Source organism: Equus quagga, chromosome 14 (assembly GCF_021613505.1).
Source record: "Equus quagga isolate Etosha38 chromosome 14, UCLA_HA_Equagga_1.0, whole genome shotgun sequence".
NCBI lineage: Eukaryota > Metazoa > Chordata > Mammalia > Perissodactyla > Equidae > Equus > Equus quagga.
Window position 1 is genome coordinate 82,531,490 of NC_060280.1, and position 10,568 is coordinate 82,542,057.

The 10,568-nt window shown below is 56.6% G+C and overlaps 1 protein-coding gene across 1 annotated transcript in view; it reads right to left on the reverse strand.

The window, feature by feature from the left end:
• Positions 1-6,413, reverse strand: part of B3GAT1 (beta-1,3-glucuronyltransferase 1) — a 28,597-nt gene extending 22,184 nt beyond the window's left edge. Inside the window, exon 1 of the mRNA XM_046638014.1 lies at positions 6,333-6,413. The gene's annotated coding sequence lies outside the window, so the exon portion shown is untranslated. The remainder of the gene's footprint in view (positions 1-6,332) is intronic.
• Positions 6,414-10,568: the final 4,155 nt, after the last annotated feature.

Below are 10,568 nucleotides of genomic sequence, written 5' to 3' on the forward strand. Positions count from 1 at the left end.
GAGAGAGAGAGAGAGAGAGAGAGAGAGAGAGAGAGAGAGAGAGAGAGGGAGGCTGATTTGTAGGGGAGAAGAACGTAACATCAACAAGTGATGAGCTAGGCGAGAACACTTCAGCTTAAGTTCAGAAACTCTTGGATGGAGAAAGAAAATAGCACACGGAGAGGGTGTCCATCAACCTGAGCAGGGTGGTAGGGGGATCGACCTGGCACCCGGAGCCGGGGTTCTGGGGCCATGAAGGTCAATCTCCCTTGGAGCGCCAGCCAGTCCCTCCCAGGGAACAGGTTGTCCCTCCCCCTCTGTGCTCTGTGCCTGAAGCGGGCAGGGGAGAAGACAGCATGGGGCTGAGCTGGGAACTAAGGACGTGCCCAGGAAGCCGTGGGAAGGAGGTGTCCCCTCATGGTCCCTGGTGTGGGCTGCTGGCACTGGCTGCATCATTCCAGGCACTTTGTCTCCAGGGGACACAGTGCTCACACCTCTGGGAGTCGGCACTTACCTCAAGGGTGTCAGGAGTCTGGTGATGGGTGAGGGGTGCTAAGGACGAGACCAGGATTTCCTCAGGCTTAGAGGACACCCCCAGGGAGTCCCCAGTCAGCAAATGGGGACCCTGAGGGCTTCAGGTCTGGGCTGAGCGGGAGCTGGGCAGTCCCAGAGCCCAAGTCTCAAGCCATCTGGGGTCCCAACAGTTCCCCCAGGCTGAGGAGCTCCAGGCTGACCTGTTCTCCCGGTCAGAGTGTGCACGGACACAGCATAGCAGGCCAACGAGTCACTGATTTAATTAAAGTTTTGTATGTATTTTTAATTCATTGCCTGGGGCCTGAAGGATCTGACCTTCCCCAGGGCGATGTCAGAGGTAGTGCAGGCAGGTCCTCCTGGGCCAGCTGTCAGGAGAGAGAAGGCATGTTCCAGCCTGGGCAAAAGGGGCCCTGGGGTCTCAGCGCCGGCTGCTTCCCCTGACCTGGGAGGCTGCTCCTGCCGCCCTGCTACACTGCTCTGTCCTGCCAAGAGGGAAGGCAGCTGGACAGACAGCCAGGACAGGGAGTCGGGAGACTTAGATCAGAGTCAGGACACAGCACTAAAGGGCTGTGTGACCTGAGACAAGAGTGGAACCTCTCTGGGCACCGGCTCCCTTATCTATGAAAAGTAAGAAGCCACCTAGAGTCACAGAACCCTAATTCTGGGAGAAGCCTTGCAGGCCAGACAGCCTCCTGTGTCCATCTCTAGTTTGTGGCTAGGGACGGCCAATTCTTGATCTCGGTTCATTTCCTCTCCCCGTCTGCCTTCCAGCAACTTGGCTGGCAGGCTCCCTTCTCTCTCTTGCCTCCCTCTCCTGGGGTGTTCTGTGGATTGCATACCGAGGTAAGTGGTATAATTTGGGAGGGAAATGTTCACGTGGTTCATGCTCCTCAGAGTTTAGACGAGACTGAGGCTCAGGGAGACTCCCTCACTCAGTGAGATGCTGACGCTGCTGTGCCTGTACCTGATCGGCCAGCTGATCTCTGAACCCTGGCAGGCCCAGGGCCCTTCTCCCTCCTGGCCACTTCCCTCTGCTGAGCTCAGGGCATCGGACTCCTGGCTCTCTTTCCCTCAGGACCAGGGAGGGGGTGAGCCCAGCAGAGGGCCCCTCCAAGCCCCTGCTCCATCCCTACTCAGCAAGATGCTGGTCACAGCTGGGACCTCATATGCTCCTTTTATTTTGAACTTCCAAGGACTTAGGAAATGCTTTCTGGTGAGAGTGATTCCAAAAAAACACAATTTCAGTTGCATCCACTTCCGAACATGTTAGCCCCTGTTTACATGGCAGTGTTGACTTACAAAGGAGGACACACTCGTCCTGTCCATTTCTCTCCCCAGGGCTGAGTGGTGCAAGTTATCATCTGGCCACGTTGCCATCGCAGGTGAGAAAACTGCAGCTCAGGAAGGGTCAGAGATGTAACCAAGGTCACATGCCCATTACTGACAGCCTGGCACCTGGCTTCATGCCTGGCACAAAGCAGGCTGTTCAATGAGTGTTTGTGAAGTGAACTGTTAAACGAGTAATAAACGCTGCTGAGCAAAGCACTCACCGTCGCATGTTCCAGTGATTCACACAGTCACCTGTCATGGCCTAGGCCCGCCTCACAAACATCCTGTTATCAGCCCCCTTTTAGAGACGAGAAATCTGAGGCATACAGAGGTTAAGGAATGTGCTATGGACACACAGCTAGTAAGTGACAGAGCTGGGAGCCCCGTCAGGCTCCAGAGTCCATGCTCTTTGTCCCCTTGCTAAATCTAGAGTCCAGAGCAGCACTTTCCAGTAGAACTTTCTGTGATGCTGGGAATGTCTGTATCTGTGCTGGCCGATACGGTAGCCGCTGGCCACGTGAGCTCTTGAAATGTCGCTGGTGTGACTGAGGGACTGCCCCTTATGGGAAGAAAAGCAGCCCGTCCCACATCTAGTGTTGGGCTCTATGGTTTCTTAATGATGGTCAAAGCAACAGCCCAGAGTCTTGAACCCAAAGACACTCACAGCGTCAGAGGCCAGACTGCTCAACTGCCTTGTAAAGAGGCAGGAAGATGGAGAGAAGCGAAGGGGAGAGGTGAAGGAAGGCACCCAGCCACACATAGTCACCCAGCAAGGACCCACAGAACCAGGTCCCCAACCTCAGGTCCTGTCCACTCCTAATACCAAGGCCATGCCCTCTTGTCTCTGCTCCCTCTGCTTCCTCCATCCCTCTCTCCTTCGTGGAGCAGTAATGATGGTTCACATTTCCCACTTTAACAAGAAGAGAGAAACCCTGCCCACGGTTCTCAGACTGAGCCGTGAGATCCACGGCCCTGCGGGCTAGGTTCACCCCCAAATCCATTCAACTCTTGGTGATCCAGACCAACAATCTCCACTCTGGGCTTATCAGTGGCAAAGCTGCAATCCCTGCCAGGCATGTGGCCGGGAGGCGCTGCCCTGCTGTCAGCTGGAGTGTACAGGGAGCGCAGGCTTGCGGGCTTGGTTTAACATTGGCTGTAGCTAAACCTCATTAGAAAAGTAAATTTGCTGTAGCTGCAAAAAAAAAAAATGCAGCAACCCACATAACCCTTCCAAAGCTAAACAGAAAACTCTGTTTCTGGATATTTGATGCTTTATGTTCCCAGCACTGGCCCAGAGCCTGAAACACGGTAGGCGCTCAGTCAGCATGTGCAGAAGCAAACGGAATTCTGAGCGATCTCTGTCCACCTTGCCGTCTTTCAGCAGGAATAAGAGGCCACAGAACTGGAGTTCTGGTAAATTGCATGCATTTTTAGACAGCCGTTGCCTGATAAACTGGGACGATTACATCGACCACTAATTAGACATGGAAAGTTGTTGCTGTCGCTCGGCAAGGAGACACTAGAGTGTCCTTGCAAAAGAGTGCACCCCAGGAGGGCCTGGACGAGGCCCAGAGTCTGCAGGTGGGGGAACCAGATGGGGGGCCCCATGGGAGACAGGAGAGACTGCAACGATTCCCACGTGATGACTCCAGGGTTGGCCAGAGAATTGCTACTCCAAATTCTACAGCCATCCAGATCCTGGAAGAATGTGGGGGAGGGTATACAAAATAAACACATTAACATTCAACTAGCACTTCATGGGAAAGTGGCCTGGTGAGAGGAGGGCTCCTCGGTTTACAGCCTGGGAAACCAAGGCTCAGAGGCTCCGTCTCCCCAAGTCCACTCAGCTGGTCACGAAGGGAGCAGAGACGGATGCCCTGGCCCGGCTGCCAGCCTGTGCTCCACGCTGCAGTGCTTCCAAGCTGGATGCACTTCAGCAGGGTCCCCAGAGGTCTTCTTGCCTGGAGGCTTGGGGTGTATGAAGGGGGTTTTTCTTTTTCCTTCTCCCCAGGTGTCAAGTCTCCTCGGAGCCCACACCCTTCCCCACCCCACTGCATCCCAGGACCAGGAGGGTGGTGGGTCAGGGGCCAGGACATGTGGAGGAGCCCTCAGCACTGGGGAATGGGCCTGGGCAAGGGGTCTCCATGAATATCCTGCTCTCACAGCCCGTCCCCTTCTGCCTTTGGGCCTCCCTCCCACCCACCTGCATTCCTCAGAGCCACAGAAAGACCCTTCCTCAGGAGACCATGCCACTGCTCCACTGCGGGGCCCCTGCAGGCGGATGACTGCCAGTACTGGGGATCTTGGGAAGCAGGGTTCCTGGGCTGGCTCCCACAGCACCACTGGGCGAGCCAGACTTCTGCCTTGGGGCCTCCCTCCTTCGTTCTGTGAACGTGCTTGTGTCTTTGTCTGTGGTCTCATGCTGGCTTCTTTGCCAGCCTCAGACACTCTCAGATTCTTTCTCTTCCTGAGCCCTGCCTCTCTCTCCAGTTCTCAGTGGAAGAGTGCTCTCAGGCACCTCTGTGCCAGCTCACTCCTCTCTTCCAGCCAAACTGAACCCACATGCCCCCTGTCCTAGACTCCCGCTCAGCTCGCCTGCATCTCTTACACGTGCAAAACTCCCGCCCTGCCTCATCGCCCTGTGCTCTGCAGCACGGAAGGACAGTGACTTGGTCCCCCCGCCCCTCAAAAACTACTGTGGGACAGTCCACGCCTGTCCAGGGGCCTGGGGCAGGGACTAGGCTAGTCCTACCAGCATCTTCCTCTGAAGCCCCTGGTCTCTGCTGCAGGATCCAATCCTGTTGCTGGAGCTGTCCCACCTCAGTGATTTATCTCGCCACGCTTCAGGAGGACCAGTCAGTGCCTGCTCCTCTAGAAATCTATATGCACTCATCCAATCCAGCACATATGAGCTTCTGATACGCCTGCACATGGATGATTCCCAAGCGTCTCCAGATCAGGCACAGAAATGGCTCCTGTGCTGAACGGGCACAGACCCACCGCCCCTCCCTGTTCCACTAACTCTAGCAAGCCTTCTTGCTCCCACCAAAAGGGGTAGAGGAAAATGGCACACAGCTCCAAAACCTTTGGGGGTGTTGGCATGGACGGGGCAGAGTGGACAGTCTGTTTGAGGGTCTCATGGGGAAGAGTCTGCATTCCGTATTAAGGAAGGACTTGATGTTTGGTCCAGCAAGGCCAATACTGGTCACTAGCTAAGCAGGTTCTGGGAGGAAATGTCTCAATCCCTGTGGTGGCTATTGGCAGAGGCAGCAAGACATGAGGCACAGAAGACAAATTTTAGAAACTCTAGAGCAATGGTCCTGCAAGGCCACCTCGCTCATAACCTCAGTAACTTAGGAAGCTGTGTGCCTCTCATCTCCACACAAACATACACGACAACTTCACAGTGCTATGCACTAGAACATCCCTACCCCATCCTTTTACACAGCGCATGCCACACAACCCAAGCTCAGGGTCCCAATGGATACTCCATCCAGATTGGTACCCTTGCAGGTGGAGCTGCACCCACCAGCATGGGGCTAGCAACTGTCAAGGCCCCCTTCAGAGTCTGTGAATTAGAAATCCCCAGAGTTCCTCAGCTCCAGCTTCTACAAGAATCCATGTACATGGTGCATGGCTGAGACTAGGCCCTCCTGGGAGAGAGAAAGGGGAAGGGGAGGCTGGTCAAGATCTTGTTTATGTGTGTGTGAGGGGAGGGGGGCTCTTGACTCTAGCTGCTTGGTACCAGGCTGTCACCTCCTCTCCCTGGCACTGTTGGATCCTGTGGTTTCCTCCTTTCTTCTTTCCTGCCTCATCTCTCAGCTTCCTTTTCGGAAGCTGTACCCTCTAACTCTGGGGGATCAGGATGTCAGGTCTGAGCTCGAGTGCGGGAGGAGGGTGGGGAACTTGACCATGCCTCCTTTCTTCTCCTCGGTACACTAAAGGTCCCAAGGACCCTTTGCCCCCTTCTTGCCACCTCTCAGCCCCTTAGCCTCCCCAGCAGAGCTGCAGAGCCTGGGTCCCGTGAAGAGAGTTAACTTGCCAGTGCCTGCAGCTCAGAGCCGTTGGGGATGACTACTGGGAGGCAGGGGTGCGGTGGGGGTGCTGGCCCCTGACTCCTCTGGACCCCCAGGAACTACCTGCTGAGATGGAAACGGACCAACGAGCTAAAAGCCTGGCCAGTTGTTGGAAGCTGCTGAGAACCAGCTCTCCCCTAATGCAGCCCAAGGAGGGCAGGCGGCGCCCAGGTTTTGTTTCTCAGCCCCTTGGTGGCAGCGCCTCCCAGCCCGGGCCTCCTTCCTGGCCCCCTTTCCAGCTGCTTCCACTGTGCGCACAACCCAACCCAATACACAGACACACACACACACACACACACACACACACACACGCACCCGGGAGGACACGGCGTGGTTACTGATGGGGACGCATAAAGGGGCTCTGTGCGCGGCCGCGGCGCCCGCGGGGGCGAAGGCGGCGTTGGGGGCACTGACCTGCGGCGGCGAGTCCAGATCGTTCCCGGCGCGGTCCATCGCGGGCGGCGGCCGCTACGCCCCGACCCCGGCGTCCCCCGGCTGCTGCCCTGGGCCGCGCGCACCTCCCTCTCCGGGGTCTCTCGGGCTCCGGGCCCCGGGGGGCCACTTCATAGCCGGGGTCCGCGGCCCGCTCGCCTGCAGCCCCCGCCCGGCCCCGAAGCCCCCGCCCGGCTCCTGGTGGACTCCGCGAGGCGACGGCCGGAGCCTGGGAGCGCGCGGGAGGGCGCGGGCAGGGCGGCGTGGGGGGCGGGGGAGACGGAGAGGGGAGGCGCGGGGGGCGGGAGGAAGCAGGGGGCCGGCACCAGGGGCGCGGAGAGGGAAGCGCGGGCGGCCTGGGCGCGGGGCCGGAGCCTAGCCGAGCGGGCCGGCGCGGAGTCCCCTCGGCGGCGGCAGATGCGCCGGGGCCGCCGCGGCTGTGACAGCGCCTCCCGCCCCGCCCCCACGCGCGCCCGCCCCGCCCCGAGCGAGCGCGAGCTGCCGGCGGGACCCGCGCCGCTAATGGTCGGTACCAATCTCGGCCGCAGAGGCGGGGGGCGCGGGGAGGGAGGCCGGCGAGGACCCCCTGGGATTGGTATCATCACCTCCGCAACACAGCCTCCGAGCGGAGGAGGCTCTTGCTGTAGACTCCGGAGCAGGGGCTGCGCGCGGGGTCCCGACGCCCCCGGGCCCCGGCTCGCTGGAGTTAAAGCTCGTCGCTCCGCGGCCTGCACCCCCATCCCACCCCGCCTCCACCCTGGCTGTTCCTGGCGCCCGGCTTGGCAGCCTTTCTCAAAGGATGATTGTTTCCGGGCTGGGCAGTTGGGGGGCGGTTCTCTGGGACCGAGAGCCAAGCTGGGGAGCAGGGAGGATGCAGATCCGTCCTTGGCTTCAGGCGTCCCGGGATGGGCGATGGCTGGTGGGGGCGGATGGTATCTGCCCTATACAGGGGTGCCTGTGTGGGGTGGAGATGGGGGTCCTCAGGCGCCGGCCTACAGGGCGGCCCCACCTGTCAGGTACTGCTGCCTGGTCGAAGGGCGTGGCAAGTGTCGGCCTCAGCCCACCTCCCACAGTGCCCTGGTTGTTCCAAGGAGCAGGCAGGGAGCAAGGCTGGGGTGGAGAGGGAGGTGGAAAGGGATAACGGAGAGGCAGGGATGGAGCAAAGCGGGCCAGCGGGCTATCCAGGAATTTACCAGGGATCTTGGGCAAAGAAGCCTCTGCATGTTCCTTGCCTATGTGAGCCGAGTGGGCTGGGGGATGTGTGACCAGTGAGTCCGTGTGTATGCACATGTGTGTGCATGTATGTGTGGGGGCAGGTGTAGCCATGGCATGTAACCATCTATGGAGATACTCCCAAATGCTCTTTTGTCAAGTTGCCAGAGACTTAGAAGCTATCCTTGTATGTTTTAAGGATTTGTACCCCTGACTGGTCCTCCTCCTGCACACCTGTAGGCAGAGACACCCTTTGTCTTCTTCCGAGCCACAGGAGAAGGCCAGCTCCTGTAGCTGAGGTTCTGTTCCCAGCAGGGCCCAAGGATGTCAGTGCTTTTTCCTAGCTCAAACCCTCCCACCAGGTCTGATGCCTCCTTCCCTTCTCAGGTGCCCAACTGTCAACCTGCCATCACACGTTGCTAAGTCAAAATTGTGCCACCAGGCAAGGTGCTTATGTCCTGTAAGCTGATGCTGAGGACACAGGACCCCTCCTATCACATTCTCTGCTCTCGTCACTACCTAGCCAGGCCCTGCTCCTTCTGCTGAGTATGTGTGGTGGGTGTGGGATGGGGGGAGGGTAGGGGCAGGGCTTTAGAATTAGCCAATTTGGTCAAGACCTTGAGATGAGGAAGGGATGCCACCATCCATACCACCTCACAGACATTTGAAACTATAATTAATTGCTGCCTTTAGGGACAGCTGTCCCTCCCTCTCACTCTCTATTCCTTTCCTGTGTTTAATAGCCCTCTTTGCCAGAGAGGAAGTTCTTCCAAATCTAACCTGAGTACCTCCTGCCCAGTGCAGGATCATTTCATTATTCTCTTAATGCAGGATGAATTACAGCAAGCCCTACTTTGCTTTTTCCTTCCCTTATTGGAATAACCCTTGCTCCTTTAAACTCTGCTAAGAGAAACTTTCCTGAGACCATGTTTTCCTTGCCTCCACACTCTGCTTCTCCCTAGCACTCTACACCATCTGGAGAGAGGGGAAGAGCAGTGCAGGAACAGGAAAGGACAGCTCAAGAGAGTGCAGAGGAGGGACCTGCCCATCAGTGTGCATGGAGTACCAACTGCCTCTCTCCCCACTTGCGCAGCCAGTCCCAGTCACAGAGTCACCAAATGTCAGGGCAGATATGACCTTGGAGAGTTTCTAGTTCTAGTCCCCCATTTTACAAACAAGAAAACTGAGAACCACAGAGGGGATCATCAACAGCATGTGGTGTGTGTGTGTGAGGGTGTGACAAGTTTACACCCATTTCTCCATCAGTTTCCCAGGACAAGGTTCAGCCCCAGGTGCTGAGCTTGGGGAGGGAGGCAATGAGAAAGCCTGGGTTTCAGGCCAGTTCTGAAGGCACCACCTGAATGGCCACCTCCCTTCAGAGCCAGTCTCTTCAATAGTAAAAACAGGGTTGGACTAAATCACCTAGAGTCCTGCCTGGTCCCCAACAGGCTGTGGCCACTTGGACCCTCTCTGCAGGCATCTCAGGTTCTCTCCCTTTAGCTAATGGGAGGCTAACCAGAGGGAGCACAAAGGGCAACAAGCTTTACCCTCACCATACTCTAAGAACAATAGTGGTAGTAAATCCCTTTCTAGGGACCCATCTTATTACTTAGCCCCAGGCTCTATTTACAGAATTTTTTAATATTAATTTTTTGAGCCAACTTAAAACAATAATGTGGGATTAAAATTAGTGTGATAAGCCTCAGTGAACACAGAACAGCCTGCCATTACTTTTGGTGGGAAGTTTTGGCAACACCCCAATTGCATGGACACACACAAATATACAAACAGCTATGTAGACACAAAACACCCACACAAAGGCAGATATGCATGCAAACACACACAGCTATACCCTCCTATACCTCGTGTGTATGTATGTGTGCATGTACGTGTGTGTACTTGCAGAGACCCGCACATCTACAGACACATGTGCACACCCCCCCCAGTCCCCACAAGGTGGTTGGACCCTAAGTGGTGTCTTTCTACCCCTTTTCTCTGTCTTCCTGCTTGGCCTCTGCAGGTCTGTAGACACCCTTCGCTTCCTTCCACATCTGGATTTAGTGGATCCCCAAAACTTAGCCCTTGCTCCAAACGCAAGGAGCCCCTGGGTCTCCCTGAATGACTGATCTTTCCCTCTTCCCTCTTCCCCTGCCAAGAGTGAGCCCCTCTTCTCAGAGGCCCCCAAAGCCTAGCACCAAAGTGTTTAGTATGCAAAGCCCAGATCTGTCCTCTGGGACAAGCTGCTATCTGTTTATTGTGTAGTTAAGCAGGACAGCAGCCCTTCCCCCACTCTAGTCCTGGCCCAGCTCCTGCCATCTGATGCCCAGCAGGGTCCCATAAAACTGTTGTCTGCAATGCAAATCCAGCAAGACATCTGGGAGGGTCTGTAGGTTTTCTCCAAATCACCTGTGCCCTAATTTAATATGAATGACAATTAGTTGACTCTTATTGGCTAATTATTCCCCTTGTGAGTTCCCTCTGCCTTGGCCTGTCTTTTACCAAGGAGCCTTGGTCTGCTCCTGATTTGTAATGGTGCTTCCTTTTCCAAGGAGCCCTTCCTTCTCAGCTAACCACCCCAGAGAGGAATCGGAGCACAACTGAGCTGCCACCTGCCTGTCTGGGATTCGGCGCCTGTCTTAGCTGTCCAATTGTTGGGGCCCCACTTCTAGGGAGCATCGGATGCCCCCCTGGAATCTACAGCAGTGATTTTGCTGTGAGCGGGTAGGTCCAAGGAGAACGCCCTCATTACATGCTGCGGGTGCACACCTGTCGTTGCACAGCCCCTCCCACACTAGAGAGTGGGGAGCAAGAGGAAGGAGAGAGCCACTCTGCTAGGCAGGCAGGGTGAGCTCCTCAGGGCTCAGTCATGCCTCCAGCATCCGCAGGCACACGTGAAATGCTCCTGTGGTGGCTCTCGCTGGATGTGTGTGCATGTGTGGTTTTGGGTGGTTGAGCTCAGGGCCCAGGGACTGGAAGGGGAAGAGACCTTTTAGCTCTTGCCTTTCA